Source organism: Anser brachyrhynchus, assembly GCF_964034855.1.
Source record: "Anser brachyrhynchus genome assembly, chromosome: 1".
Classification (NCBI taxonomy): Eukaryota; Metazoa; Chordata; class Aves; order Anseriformes; family Anatidae; genus Anser; species Anser brachyrhynchus.
Window position 1 is genome coordinate 130,604,456 of NC_137694.1, and position 21,437 is coordinate 130,625,892.

At 40.6% G+C, this 21,437-nt stretch overlaps 1 protein-coding gene and 1 long non-coding RNA gene across 4 annotated transcripts in view; one reads left to right on the forward strand and one right to left on the reverse strand.

The window, feature by feature from the left end:
- REPS2 (RALBP1 associated Eps domain containing 2) overlaps positions 1–21,437 on the reverse strand; it is a 96,287-nt gene that overhangs the window by 66,673 nt on the left and 8,177 nt on the right. The gene's annotated exons all lie outside the window — the stretch shown is intronic.
- Positions 1–21,437, forward strand: part of LOC308187633 — a 28,801-nt gene that overhangs the window by 772 nt on the left and 6,592 nt on the right. Inside the window, exon 2 of the long non-coding RNA XR_013944831.1 lies at positions 1–21,437. This exon is cut by the window's right edge and continues 6,592 nt beyond it. This is a non-coding gene — a long non-coding RNA (uncharacterized lncRNA).

Consider the following 21,437-nt stretch of genomic DNA (forward strand, 5'->3'; position numbering starts at 1 on the left):
CTGGCCCTACTGCTTATTTTACATCCAGGTGGGAGCCAGGATCCTGCAGCAGGACCCAAAACCATGCCATCAGCTTGCCATGAATTACCGGGGCACTCTTACCAGCAAGAGGCAACGTTGAGCAGCAAGTAGGGCTTCAGGGCGGGGATCAGCAACGCTGGGAGCTGCCCGAAAAGAAGCCGCTAAGAGTCACTTCTGCACCCCTGTTTCTGTACTTTGAAATATTAAGGCTGCTGGATGTTGCAAATGATCTGCTCCCTCCTGATACAGAGGCATTTCGTTCTGATAAAGCAGACTTAAAATAAAAATAATAATAATTATTTTTATCAAGGATACACCATCTTTCAAAAATATCACATTTTTTCAAACTATCTGCCTGAAATCGCCTCTTTGTAATTTCGCTCTTTGGCGGTAACAGGAGAAAAATGTTTTGTAGGCACAACCTCCTCCGTGTTATTTCTGCAGCTAAACCCTGATCTCTTGCTAATGGCCCGGAGCAACAGATGGAAGCTGCCACAGTAGCCCCACTTATGACACAAGTAATTGTAGCTATTCACATAAATTAATTGTAGGTACAGGCATTTGCTCTTATTAGCGTCCCCGTGCAGCTAAGGCAGAGGGATGCTCGCTCCCTTCCAGCCAGCAGCTCACACCACCTAAACGCGGACCCTGCTTAGAGCTGCGGGCTGGAGCAGCCTCTCTGCAGCAGCAGCAGCGGTAGGTGGCAGATTAGCCTTCACCCAAAATTAAATCCTCAGAATATGCTGCTTAAATTCCCATAGCAGCTTAAAGTGAATACTGTTTTTTTTTTATTATTATTATTATTTCCTGACTTTACCTTTTGCAGGGTCAGTGCACATAGTTTCTTGATGGGCAGATCACACTTAGTGACATGCATTCCTGAAGTTAAGCTAGTTTGTGCAATATGCTATTAAGACTCTCCAAGATCCACCTGAATTACAGGCACTGTACATGACAATGCAAGATGGCATTTTTTTCAGACTAGACTCTCTCTGAAATAAGACAGAGAGTACTTTGGAACTAAGATTTATGAAAATGTCCCCTGTAAGACAGGGAAACATCAGTACTGCTTTCCTTCAACTGGTATTTAAAAACAAATTCTTTTTATCCTCTCCTGTTGTCAGTTTAGGTTACGTTGTTTTCAGTGAGAGGGCAAGGAAAGAACTGGGATTTTCTATTCACAGACTGCCAAACAGACACAGATGTAAAACAAAATAAATTGCGCACCTTGATACCGCACGGGATCTTAATACAGAACTATCGACAGTCACTTTTCATTGCCTTTTTTTTTAGATTCTTCAGCAGAAAACTGCAATCCCCCAGTGACAGCTGAATATGGAAGAAAAGTTTAATGCAGAACATGTTGGAAATGCATTTTCGTGGTGGTAGGTTACTGCTGTGTCTTGCCAAATCTAACCTCAGGGTGATAAACAGAATTAGTCAACGACCGATCTATTAAATGCTTTTGGAGGCAAGAGCATGATGCTGAGTGGACTAAAACTGAGTTTAAATTTCTGCAAGGTGCAACTGCTTAAACGGAACAAATTCACGGGTCACTTGCCAATCGAGAAAAAAAGCTCATTTCACACAGCACGCGAAAACAACATTTCTCGGAGAAGGATGGAGAGCCACAGTGCCTAACCTTGTGCTCGTTCTAAGTCAGTCCTGGAACAACGCCTGTATATTCAACGGCGTTTCAGCAAAAAGCCTTAAAACACATGTTCTGTACAAGAATCACACCACCTTCCCTATCACGCAACCATGAAGGATGGGGAGAAAGATCGAGATCTATACGCCTGCACACCCTTCTGATGGGCCAGAAGTTCTTCTACAGTTGTAAAAATAAATAACATTTCTTCCCTCTTCTCTTTAAAATAACAATAAATAAAAAAACCTCTGACTTATCAACATTAAAATTTAAGACACAGCTATTGAGCTGTTTGGAAGACTGGCTGTTTTAAATTACTGCTCTCCATGTGAACTCCTATTAGGAAGGCTTTACATCTTGAAACGCTGGAACAAAAAGCGGATTTTTGTATTTACTATCCACTCACTGCTCTGCTCTATCGGCTGACAGCGAGTGTTATTTTTGTAATTGCTCCTTGAAGACATCCCACGTGAAGCTGCTTTTCCCAGCACAATCTGACATTGTTCCAGCCCTCCCCGGTTCTCTCCAAACAAGTTTCCACCACAGCCTCCAAGAGCGCTGACCTCTCAAACACCCTGGGCAGGTCTAACTTAGATTGCAAGAGCTTAACTTCAGGAACTGAGCATGAGCCTAGAACTGAAGTTTGTTTGCTCTACAGAGGAAAGAGGTAAAATCAGTGACAGCTATTCAGCAACCCTACAGCAGGTGGGCAGGCTGAAGTGGTCGTCCTCCAGCTTCAAGGGAAAGGCTTTCACCTGTCAGCAAAGGTAAAGCTGGGATGTTTGCTTTTTTACTTCACCATTAACAATGGTGTGTCATCCTCTGTATCTTGCTGGCACCCAGTTTTTGTCTGTTCTGCTCCCTTGTCACAATCTGCCGTGGTCACTTCACCGCCTGTCATTTGTGGGTGAACCCAGCCCAGGAAGGAGAAAGCCCCTGTGAGCGCTGTGCTGCTCTGAGAGGAACGCGTATAAGCTGAACGCATGTCCTCTGAAAGAAAATAAGCAACCACTTTGCCTACAGGATGACCAGCTGTGCTGATGCAGCTCCAGGCTCAGCCCTCCACACCAGCCGCGCTGTGATAACTCTTCCAAAGACAAATATTTGCAGCAGTACCTTATCAACACCTTATCTCAAAACCATATCATGTCTCTGACCCACTTCACTCTTTTTTTTTTTTTTTTAATTTTCTGTTTACAGATTCTTTGATCTGCTGGTCACAGACAGGTCTTGCTGCATTCTTAAACAGGTATTTCTTTCTGAATGGATCATTGTTCAAATACCTGTACCACTGCCTGGAGCCCACGGCTACGTGTCTTCATTATTTAAAGCGAAGTAAGAAACAGCACGGTCGTGGACACAGGAGGGCTGCTGCCCAGGAAGGCAGCAGAAACGTGCTGGAGCATCTTCCAGCCACCCGGAGGAAGGGGCTCTGCCACGGACTGGGTCGTTAGCCCTGCTCCTCTGCTTCCGCAGTACTTCTGTAACCACACTTGTCTTTTAAAAATGGATGCTTTAGCTGGTTTAGACTCTTAAACAGCACCTGGGATGCTCACCAAAACTTGACTATTCTGAGCAAACAGGGTTCTGGCACCTAAAATGAAAGGAGATGGAAATGGCTTACTTTATGGCACACAAGATAACACATACATAGGGCACTTTTGAAGACCTAACTACAAAATCTCACTGTTTAAGCTCTGTGTGACCCCAGTTTCAAATTACAGTGTCCTTTAAGCTGAAGTTGTAAGGCAAGCTACTGATAAGCTACTATAGCTTAGCCACTGCAGTTACCGCAGTTGTAAAGGCAGCAGGAAGCAACCACATCTGTTATGTAAAACGAGCCGACAGCCCCACCAGAGCTTCCCCAGACCCCCCCACCCACAGACAGCATCACATGTGAACACTAAAAACATTTTCAAAGTACTCTAAGTCTCATGTTAACTTGGTCAGTGCATGGGTCTATGGAATCCCCTATCTTGTATCATACATCAGCTACAGACACCTGGAGAAATGGAAGAGCACAAATCTCACAACTCTTCTTTTCAAATAGCAGGAGTGGCAATGCCAGCGCGCTGCAAGTTACAGAAAGTATTGATCTGAGCTGTGCAGCTACCAGGACATGTGAGTCAGCATTGTTAATCAAAAGACTTCAGCATTGGCTAGAAAAACTGCCCGGGAATAAAGGCTGCTGATGCAGCCTAACACTTACAAGCACAGATCTGCACCTGAACGAAATCCAGTCTCCTCTGCTCAACCTTTGGATTTTAATGTACAAGAACTAATCAATCCTTTTGCTTTGTCTGTGTGCGATGTGGAAAAAGAAAAAGCTTTCATTTGATGCCACTCTTACTGGGAAGTTTAAGAATCACCGTTCCTGAGAAATCTGGATGCCACGTAAACAAAATTCACAATAGCAGAATAAGGTCAGAGGCTGCTATGCTTATTTGCTGATACTTCATTCTGTCTCCTCTTTGAAAGGAGAATCTACCATCATCCTCACTAAACACATGCCTCTAGGAGCGTGTAGAAAGCCTGCAGGGGTGAAAGAGATGAAGCAAATACTTTTCAAAACCTCCTTGCATTTTTCTTCCTCCCATTTGGCAAATGAATACTGTATCTGGGAACAGCATTCATCCATCTAGAAGTGTTGAAGCTGTGCTTCATATTCACTAGCTTGTATCAAATTCATATAAGCATCGATCCAGGTCAATAAATACTGCTTGTGCCAATAAATTTGTATAGGATATGTGAAATTTTAATAATGCTTATTATACTGGAACACAAAAATAAAGAGCCTGAAAACTGGTTACTGTGGATTTAAGAACTTACCATAAGCATACCAAAAAGCAGTATGGATTTTTGTTAAAGCATGATTCCACTTACTCACTGAACTGTTTCACGTTTTTTGTAGGCAATTGTTCCTCAGCATTTGGCTATGGAAATGCACATATTCATCAAGCCACTCCCTGAGATGCTGTACACATAGCCTTGCTAAAATCACTATTAAATCCCAAAATCCCCTGGAAATCTGCAGAGTATGCAGAATTTGGTTACAGATGCTTTATCTGCTTTTCAAATCTTACTGCGGAAACAAGGGAATAAGGGTAACATCCCAAGCACGATGACAAGTAAAGAGCTGTCACACCAGCCCATCCAAACAAGTAGATTGCAGGAAGCTTCCACAGAGCTTATCCGAATTTCTTCTGATACAAGCCACTGCCAGGAATGTTTCATTCTCCTGGACGTGAGACATGAATTTCATGGATCCCATCCTGCAGATGTTTAATAACGTACGCTGTATACGTTATAAATAAGGCACTAGTCACTCCAAGGACTTCTGTTCATTTTCCTGCTCACCTCTTCTCTTCCAAAAACTTATCTACAGAAATAACCCCGAGAAGGCTCAGGACACAAGAGAGGGGAGCCCAGACCCTCCAACTCTTGCTCACTCAGCCGAGATGTGATTGTAATAACCCCCGTAATCGCGAGCAACGAAACGCACCAGGGGAACTTGATGGAGTCGGGATGTAACTACCCACACGGGACTTGGGCCAGCACTGGCACCGGCCCAACTGAAATACGCACCAGTTTGTAAAACTTTCATTTTCTGGAGGCTGACCCGAAAATAGTATACAATTCTTACTAGTGGTGAGAGTGAATGGAGAGTTGCACTTGAGCTCAAGTAGAATTGCCCTGTTTTGCAAAGGAGCTACAACAGTGCCTTTTTGGAACGAAAAAACAGGACAATCACATGAACATTAAAGGACATTATTTTTAACAAGGACGCGTTTTTAGGTACAGGTAGCATTTCCTTGAATTTTTATAATTTTTGACCACTTCATCAACCAAGTTGTTAACACTGCAAAGAGAATTTTGCATAAACATCATTTTCATTAACATATTTTTATCTTAAGAGTACATTTTCACTGATTTAAAATATAGCAATCATTGAAAACTTGAATTCATTATCTAGAATGGCAATTATTATGAACTCCAATGTATTTCAATACGGCTTAAAAAAAAACAAACTCAAAAACACTCTATATATGTACACAACTGAAACTGAATTTAACTTGAAGCATGGTCTTAACAATCCAAACGTAATAGGAAAAATTTCTGCAATCTGTCCAACCTTTTTTTATACAGGAAGAGTGGTCTCTCAATTTCTGCGGTTTAGATATGAACTAAAACATATAAAAGAAATTGAAATTGCTGAAATTTGATAATGGAGCATAAAGTCATTTGTAATGCAAGACTCCTCAACCATACAAAAAAACATTTGACTGACTTTGCAGCGTGTTACTCGCACAGACAATCCTTATCATACCCTTTGTCAAATTTCAGTCTCTTAATAACGCTCCACAAACTGAGAAGTCAATGATTGTTTTTTCAGAGAAAAAATCCCCACTGATTTGGGTTGAAGTGATTTTGTTTGCTGAAGTCAAAATTCAGTCACATGCACGAGTATTAGTCATACAACACAAATGTGTATTACAGAAACATCCACTTCATTTTTACCGTTTCACCATAACGTGTTTTTAGACAGGATTTACCTTCCTCTCCAAAGAATCTAACATCAGTTCTTTGTTGCAGCTTACAGTTCAGGAAATAAGCTGCCCTGCAAAGCTTAGCAATGCAATTCCATTTTGTTCTCAGGTTGAAATAACGTCATAAAAAGCCTCAGTGTAAGTAACACTCAGTTTGTGAAAACGCCTCCCTGCCACCAGTGAAGCAACTACCCAAGCTCACCTAATGCACAACTGTAACTTGCAGCTGCTGAAAAACTGAACAGCTTTGAACTGAGCCTAAGGAAATGCCTCCTGCAGACATTTCACATTTTCTGAACAGACCACCAAAATATCCTCTCAAATTCTGAGCTTCTTCCAGCACATGAGCAAAATAATGGAAACACTTGCTAGATAAATCCTAAAAATCAAGTGAAGATAATGGGCAGAAAGGCACGTAATCTTTTTGGATGTACATAAATTAATCATAGAATCATAAAATATCCTGAGTTGGAAGGGACCCATAAGGATCATCGAGTCCCATTAACTGCTCTCATAGGTCCTTTGATACCTCTATTGATAAAGCTAAGGCAAAGACACCCAGTATACGGAACTCCTCTGTTAGATCTCCCTTTTATTTTCTAATTTGGCGGCAACATTTAAAGGCCCGCTGTCAGATCGCATCATTTGCACTACAGGCAAATCCAGGCAAACAAAGCTAATTTAATTTTAGTGTGCCATCACAACCAAGAGACCTACACGACCGTCCACAGGCAGGACCACAGTATGCTTCACTTGCCTCCCCAGCAGCTGCCTTATTATTTCCATGTTTCTTCGCAACTACAGCAAAGAAATATTTCAAGAGTTCCGCTCTCAGATGCTGTGCCAGAATAACTTTACGATCTGTTCCATTTGGATGCTTTTTTCACAGCTGAAAGTATACCAAGGGCAGTCGACAGCATACCTCATGGCAATTACCGTTATCTTTACAGATCCAGGCAAAAACATTTCCCGACTTATTTTGGAAAGCAAACGGCCTTTTCTTCTCAGCCAGCGCACTCCTACTCCTTGATGGGACGCAACCCTCCAGCCCCACCACCGTCCTGGTGCTCCCAGCCACACCTCTAAACTGAATAACAAGCAAATCAGTCCTTAATCTCAGGTGATAATGAGGCAATGCACTTGGCATTCCCTCTGCACCTAGCCAAGCCACTTGGATACAAGCCTCACGGGGCCACAATTCAGCTCACAGGACTCCTGGGGGAAGCACCACTTGCAGGTGACAGCAGAACCAACTGAAGTTAGTCGGAAAGATTATAGAAAAATGTCTAAAGTTTACATTTTTGTATTTCAGTGTCAGCTTAGTTACAGTACAATGTCTGCGAAGACATCTTTTGGTTTGAAGGTTTCTGCATACAAATGAACTTCTGCTGTTTGAGATCTATCATACAGGATTTTACCTCGACGAGTGAGGTGGTCAGGGAAATGAAAAAGCCACAGGCAAAGCTTGGAGGCAGCATTCACACCACCGTCCGAGGCAGCATTCACAACCCTTCCCCTCTGCCACTGCCAGGTTTTTACCCCATTTTGGCCAAGCTCTTTCCATCCACAAGTGGCAGTAATGCTGCCGACTATACAGCTGCATCTACTCCATTACGCTGCTCCATCCTTCAGGTTTCCTCCAGTAACACCTCAAACAGGAAGCAGCAACCATTATATATATTTCAGGTGTAAAATCCAGAGTTCTAGAGCAGTATAAATATTTTGTTTGCTTTTATCTTGGTTTTGTGGTGATTTTTTCTTACAACATTTAGCTGCTTTTGCCTTTATTTTACTTTTAAACAGAGTTAAAGCAAGCGTTGCTCAATGCTGCTCTTAAAAAAAAAAAAGCGGGGGGGGGGATTGATTTTCTTTCCCAAGACACTCAGGACAAACCCTTTAAAAAGAGAAAGAGAGCATCCTTCAACAACTAGCCACAGGAATGGAAGCGGTCTTTAAAAATAAGCAGAGGTGGCCAACCGAAACGGAACTGAAATCTGAATTTTCCGCAGCCGCACCACAGATAAGTTGCATTGCCACCATTAGCTCCAGCTACCCCCGAAAACCTGCCTGCACTGCCACGGCTCCTGCCGGCTCCACCAGCACCAGCCCCAGGTTAGAGGTTCTGTGTAGAAAGCCTGGCACGGGCATCAAAACAGCATGTCCCCTCCCATGTACGATTCGGTGCACAGCAAGATATTCCTACAAAACAGAATGCAAGTTAATCCCTCTGTATCTGTTTGTCTTCAGCGTGCCTTCGTTCCAATAAAGAAAAATACGAAAAATACGACTAAAGCACTTCTTACACATTGATGTGTAACAAATAACTTGTATCACCCACCTTTTAGCACCAGATATTTTAAACTTTGGCCAGCACGATACAGATGAGCACCTAAACAATCAGCCCAACAACGACTTTATGCTTATTTCCACTTGACCTTCCTCCCTCATCTTTAATGGCCTAGGGCAACTGTAGGATCCAAATATTGTGACATGCAAAAACAAACAATACACCACTTAAGAATCACAGCATTCTTGCAAAATCTTCATAGCATTACACTAAGAGATTATTATCCAACATTAACTTTTAGTACCATGAGTTAACAGATTCATAATCTACCTTTTTTTACAAAATCCAAAACCACCCAAAAAATGAATTTCTGTACATTAAAAAAGGAGGAAAAAAGTCACATGGAGTGCTTTAAATTATGTCTATTCTGAAGTCCCAGAGGGAGCAATTGATGAAGCTTGTTTTCCAAGCCTTTCCTTCTTGGTAGCAGCCAGAAGATTTGTGCAATTTAAAATTAATTGAGACATTATTAAGAGTGTTGCACTCGACTGAAACGGGCATAAATCACTGAGGGAGAGGTAACTCTGGAGTGAGGTTCTGTAAAAGGATTTTCTAGCCACCAGGATGGTGGCAGTTTGTGTGAGCAGCCGAGGCGGGCTCCCTCGGGAAAGCCAAGAGCTGCCCCGGGCCTAGCCGACTTCTCCATTGTCGATGCTGCGCGATCCACCGCACGTCACCACTGCAGACACCCTGCTGAGCCCCTCTCCTGCCTTTGGATAAAGATAACGACAGCACAACTTGCACTTGCGAGACAGACCGCCAAAAAGGGCTTTGGATTTCTAAGACCTCGACCAAATAGTGCCGGCCCGCTCACGGTGGCCCGTCCCCACACAGATCCGCGCAGCCTTACACAGCTGAGGGGAGCAGCCCAGTGCCCAGATGCAAATCTCCATTTAACCTCTAATTCCTCCCCACAACCTTCAGCAAACACTGATGGCGCAAAGTAGAATAAAGAATGATTTAACACATCGGGTAGAGAAAAGAGTGATGATGTATTTGGCTGTGAACAGATGGCTGAGGTGGAGAGTGATCCGTGGCTGGTATCACATGGTGATTTTTGGAGCTCCTAAGGCACTAGTGATCACTGCAGGAGAAATAATACTGTCTGAAAAGTGAAAAGAAAATATCCAATAAAACCTTACCCATTTTCTTCAAGTAGTGGAAACCTCTCCCTCTGCCCCAACACCAATTTTAGGAAAGATTTTGACTTGATTTCTCCAAAAATATTGCAATTATTTCAAAAGTAATTCCTACAACTGCGCTTCCTCCCGCTACGCATTCACAAATAGCACAAAAAATGTCAAAATGTTGAGTAAATGAAGGCTTCAGTCCCTGCCTTTCATCTCCCTATGCACATTTTCTAGGGATCTGAGAACTGCCGTATGTGACCTAGGTCCCATTTCACACAGGGTGCACGAGCCAGCGTTTATCTGCAAGCCTGCCCGTCCTTCGAGAGGAACTCCGTGGGGATGCACCGGGGACGTGTGGCTACTTCTCACACCACCAACCTCCCACAGCGGACAGACAAACGGACGCGACAAACCAGGGCCACGCTGGCACCCATCCCACAGCTCTCGGTGTGGCTGTGCACGCAGAAGTGGTTCACAAAACATGTGAAATGCTAAATTGCTCAGAGTTTCTAGTTTGTTTGGTCTTAATGCAACCACTAACAGCATGCTTATTTTAATAGACCTGTGTTATTAGGGTGAAACACTGCAGCAGCCAGGGTATTAAAAAACATCAGCTGTGAGGCTCTTATGACTCTTTCACAGGACTTTCTGGAATTAATCTAGAAAAACAAAAAGACATCTGTACACATTACTACATACTACAATAAAAAGGATTTGTAAAAGCTTATCGCAGGCAGCTTTTCCAAGTATCTGTTCATTTTTAGCATTTCTTTCTTTCAGCATTGAAAATTAAGCATATGCACCAGGACAGCAAATAAACTATTTATCAATCATTTTTTCCTTTTAATTGCTTTCTTTTCTCTCCTGTTATTTAATACTGGTAAGTTTTACATTTAAGACTGAAACCCTTAGGTGAATTGTTGCTTAAAATGAAAGCTGGATATCAAAACCCGCGTTGCGTGCCAATCTGCATCTTACAGGCAGCAGCCTCTTTTCCTTCTCATAAGCCTCTGCCTTACACTTTGTACAAAATTTCTGCACTAAATGGAAAGGAATCGTGTGAAGCAAATGGTTTGCCATGCAATTAAAGCTCCAAAACATGTTCACAAAAGTGGGCCAAAGTGCCGCAACTCTAAAAAGGCGAAGCCACAGAAGACTTAATAAATTTATATTTTAGTAACAGCGTACTCCGTATGGCCAAGCTGGAAATTCTTTTCTTACATAGGAGCTGTACAATTCAAAGGATTTCTCTCTCTGAGATCCGCATGAAATAGCCCCATGTGAATTCACTAGGAATGCTCACGGGCTGGAAACCCCTAAGTTTCTTAACTGCTTTCTTAGTTTGGAGCCTGACTGAGAATAAGCAAAAGCATTCGTACTTAACAAATATACACTCTTTCCCCTATTTTCCATGTCTAAACCCTTTGAACTCCTGAGAGCACAGGGGCTGATTAAGCTTTTAATTCCCTCAACGCTTTTGCACAGGAATCTGTTGGCTTAGCAGACTTAACAACAGCTACTTTGTTAAGCACGGGGAGTAAGATTGCATGGAAAGTCCTGTTTCTGACACTCCCATTCCCTCTGGTCCTACCTAGCAAGCATTGCTCTACCTGCCTTTTGCTGCATGGCAAGAGTGTTATTACAGAAAATCAAGCTTGCTATGTCCTAAGCTTGATTTTGCACTGGAAGGTTAACTTTCAGATATTATTATTCCTATCCGCTTACAGAAAGTAAGTTTAAATATAGAAACAACTTGAAAACAAAATTATTGCTTCATTTCTTCACTTGAAGTCTTTCAACTGTGGTTTAGTTTTATTTTGCTGTTGAAACTGGGTCTTCAGTCAAGAAGTGGGAGTGATTTCTCCACATGTGTGAGTACTTAAAATAAATCTAGATTACATTTCATCACTGGTTTTGGGGGGTAGGCCAAGGGCAGGAATGAGGGGAAGAAGACACTTCTTTGTTGCCTTACAAATTGCTGGAACTTGCACGGGGCAGGGGAGAAATGCCATTTTACATACGCACTCCTGTATGACCCATCCCCGATGTAACTGAAGAAGCCCATCCATCCGTACCACACTTCTCACCACACTGGTGGGCTGACTGCTGAGTACTGCGAAATGGAGTTCCTCCCCCAGCTTTTAGTCACACTCACTTTCTAAGAAAATTATTATATAATACACAAATGAACCATTTTCAGCCTCTAGAAACAACAATTGTTTTGAGCAGAAAACAACTCCACATTTTTCCTCATGAGTACTTTTTCTTCTGAAAACAAAACACTATGTGCACATTTTGAAACAACTTTTTATCTGACTCTCAGATTTATAAGAAATTATGTATTAAGGTAAATGTATTTTTAAAAATAATCTCTGCTACTATGTTAGTTCTGAATTAAACAACTTCCCTTTAACTAGAAACAAGAAAATTAAACACGCCACTGAGTATGACACAATAAAAATATAAGTTTCCTAAATTGTGGAAAAGCTTCTCATTGGTTAAGTTGTATTTTGGGAAAAAAAAAACAAAAAAACTATTCTCAACTTGCATGGCAGGACAACAGGTACAAGTGAAAGAATAAATTCATTACAGTTTCTAAACTCCATTTAGTATAGATGTGTCAAATGATTCTGAATCTGTGCACTGTTCGTACCTTATTAACAAAAAAAATATTTGTTATTGATGGACAAAGTACAACTTTGAAGAATTGTATGACTGCGTGCAGATCTTGAGGTATGCACAAAACCAGGATGATTTTAATTCTGACAAATGAAGACAAACTGTGTTACCTTTTTTTCCTAAATGGTGAGAATTATATTAATCTACTGTTTACTTCTATCTTCCTAGGCAAGTGATCATGGAAAAACTGTGACAATTGCAAATGCTCCACTGAGAAGCAAAAGCAAGCAAAATGCCACCAAAACAATATGACACATTTGGAACCATAAAAAAAAAATCTGATTTTTCCAAAAAATATCTGCAATTCCTTGAAATAGCCACACCCATATAGAAACCTATTGGTTGACCTGCCCATTTCATGCTTCCAGATTCAGATACATGGAAAAGTTCTAGTTCACAAAGTCACATGAAAAGGATACAAATAAACTAGTCTACAATGGAATATTGTATTTTGTACCTTTCTTTTTAATGTCACAGTATTTGGGCACCACACCATAGCCTCTCATATTTTTTAAATCCCTCAGAATTGCTTTCTTCATAATGATTCTCACAACACTGAAAATTTTTGGCTCCACACTTCAATGTCAAAAGGAATTAACTCAAACTGAAAGAATATGAATACTTTTGTCCTCACACTTTTATATAAGAAATTTTAACAAGGTATGTAATTGAATTTATAGCACATCAAAAGCACAAAATTTGTATTGCATAACAATACCGGATTTTTTCCAGCTTGGTAAAAAAAAAAAAAAAATTGGAGGCATTTCTGTGGAGTATTAACCATAAAAAATCTTGACACTCCTCACAGGAAATTGATTTTCTACAAAAACTTTGGGAAGGATTCGACTTGGGATTCCTGTGCAAGATATTTACATTCCACTTAAGTCCAAATCTACAACACGGCCTACAGATGAGAGCACATCACATAAAAAAAATAGACACATTGAACAAGTTGGACTCAAATGAAACTTCAAGAATAAAAGTCTCAGAGGAACAAAACAGATGATAAAAAAGTTAAACTCTGTTTTTTTGTGTGTGTTTTAAATCTTGTTATTAAGCATTCTACAATAAAATTATTTTCAGGTTAGTTGTTGGTCTTCTCTAAGTTTTGACAGGAGTGTAAAATGGCCATCATCCAACTTAGCTTGCCCCCACGGCTCATTTTTCAAGGAATGAATAAGAAACATTTCCTACTCAACAGGACATTTACTGTGAATTCATTCCACCAGAAAAAGTCTAGTTATTACAGGGCGGTGCCAGTATTTCCAACAAAATTGAAAACTGGCCTTTGATAAATATGCCTTTTTTTTCTGGTCCTCGGCCAAGGTTGGTTTCAGGGGCAAAGAGTGTTTGTGAGCACAGGACAAAGTCATGGCACTAGGAATGATGTTTTCAAAAACTAGAATAGAAAAAAAAGAAAGACACTGGCAAACACACTAGGCAATCATAGAATCAGTAAGGTTAGAAAAGACCTTCAATACCATCTGGTCCAACCATCACCCTACTACCAACGTCACCCACTGAACCATGTTCCCAAGCACCATACAAACTACTGTCCCAATGCATCTGCAGGAACTGCAACTTCAAGCCTGCCTGGATGCAACTAATCTGTTCTTAGGGACATCAACATCTTCATGAATCCTTCATGAACTACCCCCTTGAGCAAGAGGTGGTTCTGAGGAATAAGGAAGATAGGGTCAGCACCGGTGCCTTCAGAGCATGCATGGAGCTCGCTCTAGGCTGGGCAAGCTGGTTGAGCACAGGATATACGACAGCTTTCAAAGAGACCAACAACATAGATCTTATGGCGTTGTTGACTAACACATTGCTTTGATTTTTCATAAAATGTAAAGGCCTGTTAATCTTAAGCAAAAGCATGTATATTGAGTAATATTCGTCAAAACCCCAAGAACGTATAGAACATTAATGATAATATATTGTTTCAGAAATTATCTTGAATTCCCAACAGTCCTTCAAACAAACCATGTCACAAATGTTTTGTGTAGTTTAAAACCTCAAACACATTTACGAAGTCAAAATGTACATGGTCAGGCAAAATTTGGTTCATTATTAGATTTTGTTAAACATTCTTTTCCAAGATTTAATAAGTTGTTTGTTATTTTTAAATTCCATTGGAAATAGTTATACATTTTTTTCTGCAAGGAAGCATTTCCCTGCAACACTTATACCTAAACATTTCTGTAATGAAATTTGGAAAATAAGGCAAACTTTCCTTATATGTTAGGAAAAAACAGACAGCAGAGACATAGTAGGAAGTTAAAGAAAATCTATTACTCATTTCTACACATAATTACAAAAAAATGAAACATACATCAAAAAATGTAAATGCTTTCAAAAGGTGACTTGATGCTCTTAAGGGAAAATGAAAGAGATATAGAAATAAATAATGAGATATACCCATGACAAGACAAATATTATGTATTACGACAAGCTCACTGCCAAGGAAATTCAGGCAGCCAGCCTGTCCTACACAGCAGACAGTGCCATGAAGTCAGCTCTTGCACCACAAGAAGTGAAACTTCCTGAAGGGAAACCACTGGAGAAGTTGCTGATGAATGATCTAGGGGTGCCGAAAAAAGGGCTGGAGAGATCAATGTTTCCTTTGGGGGGAAAAAACAAAACAAAACAAAACAAAACAGGAAAGAGCATAGGGTGTTGAATCTAGGTATTTAATTCAGAAGTAGCTTTTAATTGCAACATGCTGAGATGGCATGTTATACACGTGAAAGGTTCACCTGCTTGTTGTGTCCCACACAATCCCCCTGTTCATCTGAACCCCAGCCACGGGATGAGACATCACTGGGGGTACCAGGGAACCCCGAGTCCACGTACAACAAGGAAGCAATGGGCACACTCTCTCCAATGCCCAGGCAGATTCCAGAAGGCTGGAAACACCAGGAGAAAACACAGGCACAAAAGGAGCAGTAATAGTGCCACCACGTAATATTCAGCTTCCAGAAAGAGAGTTAGAGGGAATTTATAAAACTGAAAGCAAACAACTCCCAAAACAACATCGAGATCAAAATTGGGCAGCCCACCTGCACGCGTAGGACACCTTACAGAGCGCTGCTTGACTGAGGGGTGTATGCAAATAAAGCACAACCCCTGGCAAGCCTTTAGGGGACTGCATCAAGCCTCTCAATAGCAATGGTGTATTTAACAGTGGTAAAAACGAGAATCCAGCTCCAATGCATCACTGTTGAAGCCCTTGCATTTTTCTTAATGCCAAAAAACTAAGGAAACCAAGGCAGCGACAGGATCCAGCTCCAGTCTCAAGGAAATTTTCTCACAGTGATACATTTTTGCAAGACGTACAATTAAAAAAAGCCCTAAGCAGAGCCGACAAAAAGAGCAAGAACGCATCCCTTCCGTTTCTCTTCCCGCTCTTTATTTATTTCCTGGCAGATGCAGAGAAGCGCTGAAGCAGCAGCTCTCTTGGCTCCTGTAGGTCGCCAGCTGGAGCGGAGGGGAACAAAGAGCAGCGCAGGTGGAGCGGCGCGGGGAGGGTTGGAGGGGCAGGGAGAGGTACCAAAACAGCATCCCCGAGCAGACACGGAGAGACTTGCCATCCCCTTTTGCCCCTCTCTACTCAACAGCACGGCGGCTTTTAAATCGCTATTCTGCAACCCTTCTTTTAGCTCATGCCCAAACTACTATTCATATCTACATCGATTGGGTCCAAGCAAAAGTCACCCATGAGCAGCAAGACCAATGAATCCCAATTTCCTCCGGATCCCTGCCTTGAAGTGACATTCCCAAACAAATTCTTTAACGTGCCTTGAGTTCACTTTGGGAGCTTTCTTTCAGCAGGAAAATTAATAGGGCTTTCTTCTACCAAATGACTTGTCTTTCACAGATCTTAGGAACTTCACCTCTTCAAAGTCTCTTAATTTTCTGTGAAGTTTTGTTGACAATGAACAGATTCAGAAGTTATTACTGGGCTGAATTAACAGTATTATTGCTCAAGCCTCATTTTATTTCAAAACCAGGCCAAAATAACCCGAACCCATGACATGGGAAATTGGCAAATCTTAGATTACATTCAGAAAGGTGAAGTGGAATAAGCAGCAATAAAGGAAACTGTAAGTTATTTCTGTGATCGTTTTTGAGACGAAACCATGCAGTTATGTAGGAAATGGCAAGACCTTTCAGGAAGACGTGCCCGTGGGTAATGACATAATGGTAACAGAAAGACCATTAGCTGGTAGGTCACTCTCAGCAGCAGATGAAACCCCGCGTTGCATAAAGAGCTGGGTGGCATGTTAAGCAAGATCCTTGTGGAGAACCAGAGGAAAGATGCTTTCCCCATAGTGTATGTTACACGTTCAGAAACTCAAATGCGTCATCAGCCGTTTAAGCAGCTAAAAAACAGATGTGAAATGCTGACAGTCTACCCTGGTATCTAATGAGACCGATGGGTGTACACACAAGGATATAAATAACTTTCATATTCTGCTCGCAACCTTGGTAATAAACGAACTACTCTTGCCGTGAAGAAAAGATCTGAGCATTCCTACTGCAGAGGAACTTCCAGTACGATGCTTGTAGCCATTCTCCCAGGTGGACCGCAAGGAAAGGCTAAGTCAACAGAGCGAAATATAACAAGGTATAAACAGCATGGACAGGCACATGTCTAACAGAACAGAAACATCATCAGCAAGCCAAAATAAACAATTTATATTTCATGGGAAGAAAAAGTCATTTTAGATTAAAATCCATTAAGCTTTAATGTGGGGATGTGGTTCACTATGATAACGTGTATTATTAGTTAATGATACAAAACTACTTTTCCTTGGAACTACACAGCTCTGGTACGCTCTTTCATTATAAAACTATTGTCTTGCCCATTTTATAGCAACAGTGACCTGTTTCTGAAATGCCTTAGTGTTCTTCTACAAAAGAAAATTGCTGTACAGTGTTGCTTGGAAGAAGTGTTGTCTTGCAACAGCCATCAGGAAAGAAAGCAAAATTATTCAAATATTTATCATTGGCTCAAATGACTTAATTTCTTCAGACAAATTTAGTGCTTCTCTGAGCTCTGTAGAATCACATACTGATTATGTCACACAACTAGAAAGTGCTGTGGAAACTGTAGAAACACTGTTTTAGCCAATTTGACCACAGGATGGTCCTACAACTATTTAAAGCACCATATTTCACCAGAATTCCTATATCCTGGTTTAGAACCCCTATACAGATCAGTCCAGATCATGGAAAACTAGATAGCACTTCTAATACATTACTTTAAAAGTATTTTACAACTACAGCCCTTGCCACACTGTTCCTCAGTATAATATGTTAAACACTCTCCTATTTTGAAACTTACTTTACACTTCAGTGGCTAGAAGGTTACTAGAAGGACCCAAATATTGCTGTATTTGTCTCAGTATTAATTTGGTTGTTACTGACATTTGCACTTAAACACTGCCATATACTTTATATAGTACACTGAAAAAATAGAGCTTAACACACTTACTCTCTACTTTTGCTGTTTTGGATGTTTCTCCTACTAAGAGATTTTCACTTTAAGACCTCTCCTTCAGTATCAGTTTTGCTGTAGGGCTTAAATTTAGTGGTTGTACTGACACAAAGTGCCTTGCTAGACTGAACTTGAGTCTTTCCTCTCACACACATCCCCTGCAATCAAATATGTATACAGTAAATAATGCAGTCTTTAAAAAAACAGTTAATAAGTATTTTCTAAAGAGAAATAATCCTTTGGAGAATAACCTCCTCAAGGAGGGTCCAGATTTAGATTAGTTCAAATAAAAGGTATAATTACTACACTACAGCTGAGAACAGAGAGAGAGAAGAAAAATAAGCGACAAATAACTCAATGTAAATAACATTAAGAATTATTTTCCTGCTGACATTGCCTGGTGCTGCTCCTTCTTGTCCTGAGACAATATTTGCCCTGACCAGTTGCACTGCGCAGTGCCAGGTGCTGGAAGACTGACATCCAGGCTCCCATTCAGGTTCCTTCCTCTCAAAACACTCAAAACACTTTTGGAAAGGCATGACTTCATAGATGTATTATTTTACAAGTACAACATATCTCCAAAATAAGAATTTAGTGCTGTTCTTTTAAAAATTCCCCACTCAAGCATGGGTAGCAGCAGGTTTACAAGTGCAAAAAAAAATGCAAGCATGCTTTTTGTTACAGTGGTATAACACATGGGGCGTGGAAAACAGAAAGCTGAGGGTCTCTTTGTTTCTAACTGTGGTGCCATCGCATGAGATTGCATTAACGTAAACAGGATAAGATTTCAGATGTGTGATTTTTTTTTTTGCCTTTTATTTTTTATTTTTAAACTACTGATAGGGTTTTTATGGCACTTCTCAAGGACTCCACAGGAAGCTTCAGACATCAGCATAATTTTAAACCTTACGTTACCCCCTTTTTAAAGGTCACCAGGTTCCAGTCTGTTTCATGTTCTATCTGCAGCCAACATTTATATTTATAACCTGCTCATCACCATGGTATCTACAGCATCTAATAAAAACCAGAAACAAGCAGCTTCCTGGTCTCTGCCTTTCATTATTCAACAACAGAGAACAGCAGTTAACAATGAAATTGGGATTTATTTATTTTTGCCTTCTGATCTCCTCCCAAACCAGATATTCCTCAGTGTGTACCTGGCTGATTCTTCCAAGCCTCCCTCCTCTCCAGCCTCTTTCACAGCCACAGCTTTGAAGGAGATTCACTGCTGTCCTTCCACGTCCTAGCACTCTCGTACTTGGGCAACGTCTCCGCTTACTTTCTTGTAATGCGAAACTAGTTTCAGTCTACCTGTTCTTTAAGCTTCCTACCAAAAACGTAAGAGATCAAACTATCAGCAGCACAAAAAGCTGTTCGAAGGCACTAGCATTGCAGTTACCACACCAGAAAGGAACCAGGCCAGTAACCGAGCAGCCAAGCCACTATGATTTAGAGAAAAATACTATCACTCCGGAAATGTCTTGCATTCAGTTTTTGTTTCTTCCACTGTTTAAGAATGGAATTAGTGTATTTTGTGTCCAAAGAAGAATTTTCAGGATGCCTTCTTACCATTAATGCTGAATTTAGAGTTTAAAGAAGAGAACATTAGACAGCGAGCAACATTACTGTCTACATGGGACACATCCCCACAGCTAAAAAGGAGAACATTTCTAGCAGCTACCATTATTTAGGTCTTTCAAAACTTCAGCAATAATAGAGAAAACTCGTTCTTCAGAAATTCAAGCATTTTGCTTCTCACTTTTCAGAATGAGAATCAGTTATGGACAACTCTGCACTGAAGATCTGATATTTGGTGCCTCCTAGTCCTCCTCCCTTTATAATTAAAACAGTATCAGCAAAACAAGAAGAGAGATGGGGCATTCTGAAGGCAGTGGTAAAAAGTGCTTCAAGTTGCTAAAAATCACAACAGTTAGTATTCAAGTAGTGATGACAAATGGATAAATACTCTCCAGATAGATGGCAGCCACCAGATCTAGTCATCTTGAACTTAACTAATTGAAAATACTGCAAAATATTGAGTTTCATCCTGAAAGAACATTCAAATTCCAATGAGCTTTACAAGTTTCTGCTTGAAATATTTTGTTCCAGGATGCATTAATATAAAAGTACCGCAGAATCTTGTGGAAGCTGTAGTTTTGACGGTTCACACCCTTGCTCTCACAGTTCCTCAGCAGATCACATCCAGGAGCTGCCTGGTCACCACCGCAGCTCCACCTAACAGCAGAACTAGTCTAACCAACAGGAAGGACCAAGACGTGATGTACGTAAATGATTTCCTTCCCAAAACTTACCCATTTAAGATGCCACAGCACTTTAACACCTAAGCAGTTCAAAACAATGTGCTTTGATTTAGTTCAGTAAATTATAGGTTTTTAAACATTTCCAAATCAACTTCTTTTGTGAACATTTCTCACATTTAACTTTGCTTCAGAAAGAAGAAATTCTGGCTTTTTCCATGAAAATGTAACTCTGGGTTTTATTCCACTTCGCAGATAAAATGAGACTCTACTAATACAGAGGAAAACAGAGACTCTGTGATGCATTTTTGACACAAAGAGAAACCACATAAAGCCTGTTATCTCCCGTTATGATCTCCCATCATAATCATTTTTTTTTTCCTAGAGTAAGCCTTTTTCTTCTGAATTTGCTGCGATATGATTTTCTAGCCTGGCAGCCCCAAAAAATCTTGATGCTCCCTGCACCAATCCCGTTTTATCACATTTGGCACATTTCCTGAGTTCACTTCCCTTGTGCTTACAGCAGGTACTTTTTAAAGGAACGCAGCAAATATCTAAACACTACTCTCTTCAGTTGTGCATTTACCTTAATCCATACCACAAAAATTAAAATCTTCTTTCATTGAAATGTATGCATTGTTTTTATATGACTGAAAAGTTGTCAAAAGACTTAACTGAAGGCGTACCATTTTAGCTGATAACTTCATTGCATATAGTGTGTTCAGATGACCTTTCCTGCCCTTTCTTGATCTTATACCTTATTTACCTACAGTTTGAATCAACACATCACTTGGAAAAGCAGCTTAAATTTCTCTCTTCCACTTCACTAAACTAAAACCTAAAATTATCATCATTTCAAACAACATGCTTGCACTTCACGTGGTGAAATGCATCATTCAGTCAGCAAGAATGAACCTTACTTGTTTGTGTCTAAACCAAGTGTTCATCCTCAATTCTGCTAAAGAACACAGGACTCCATAGCAAGAACACTGCACAGAGTCAAAGATTACATCATCTCCACTGCTCATGCACAATATGAGAGCATTTTATAGCACATTTAATATCATGCCTTGTATTTGCATTTCTATCCGTTAGATAGTAAAGGAAAGGCAGCCTACATCTATTAAAACAGAAAGATGTTCTTATAAGGGCAACAGTTATTCCAAGAGGACGGAAAGCAAAATAAATGTATACATAAATCACACTATTGAGTTGTTTTTGCCTCCCTCCCCATTTATTTTTGGCCTTTGAAACTTCTAAGTTCTTCACCTTTTACTGCTCCCCTGCTGTTACTGTTGGTAACAAAA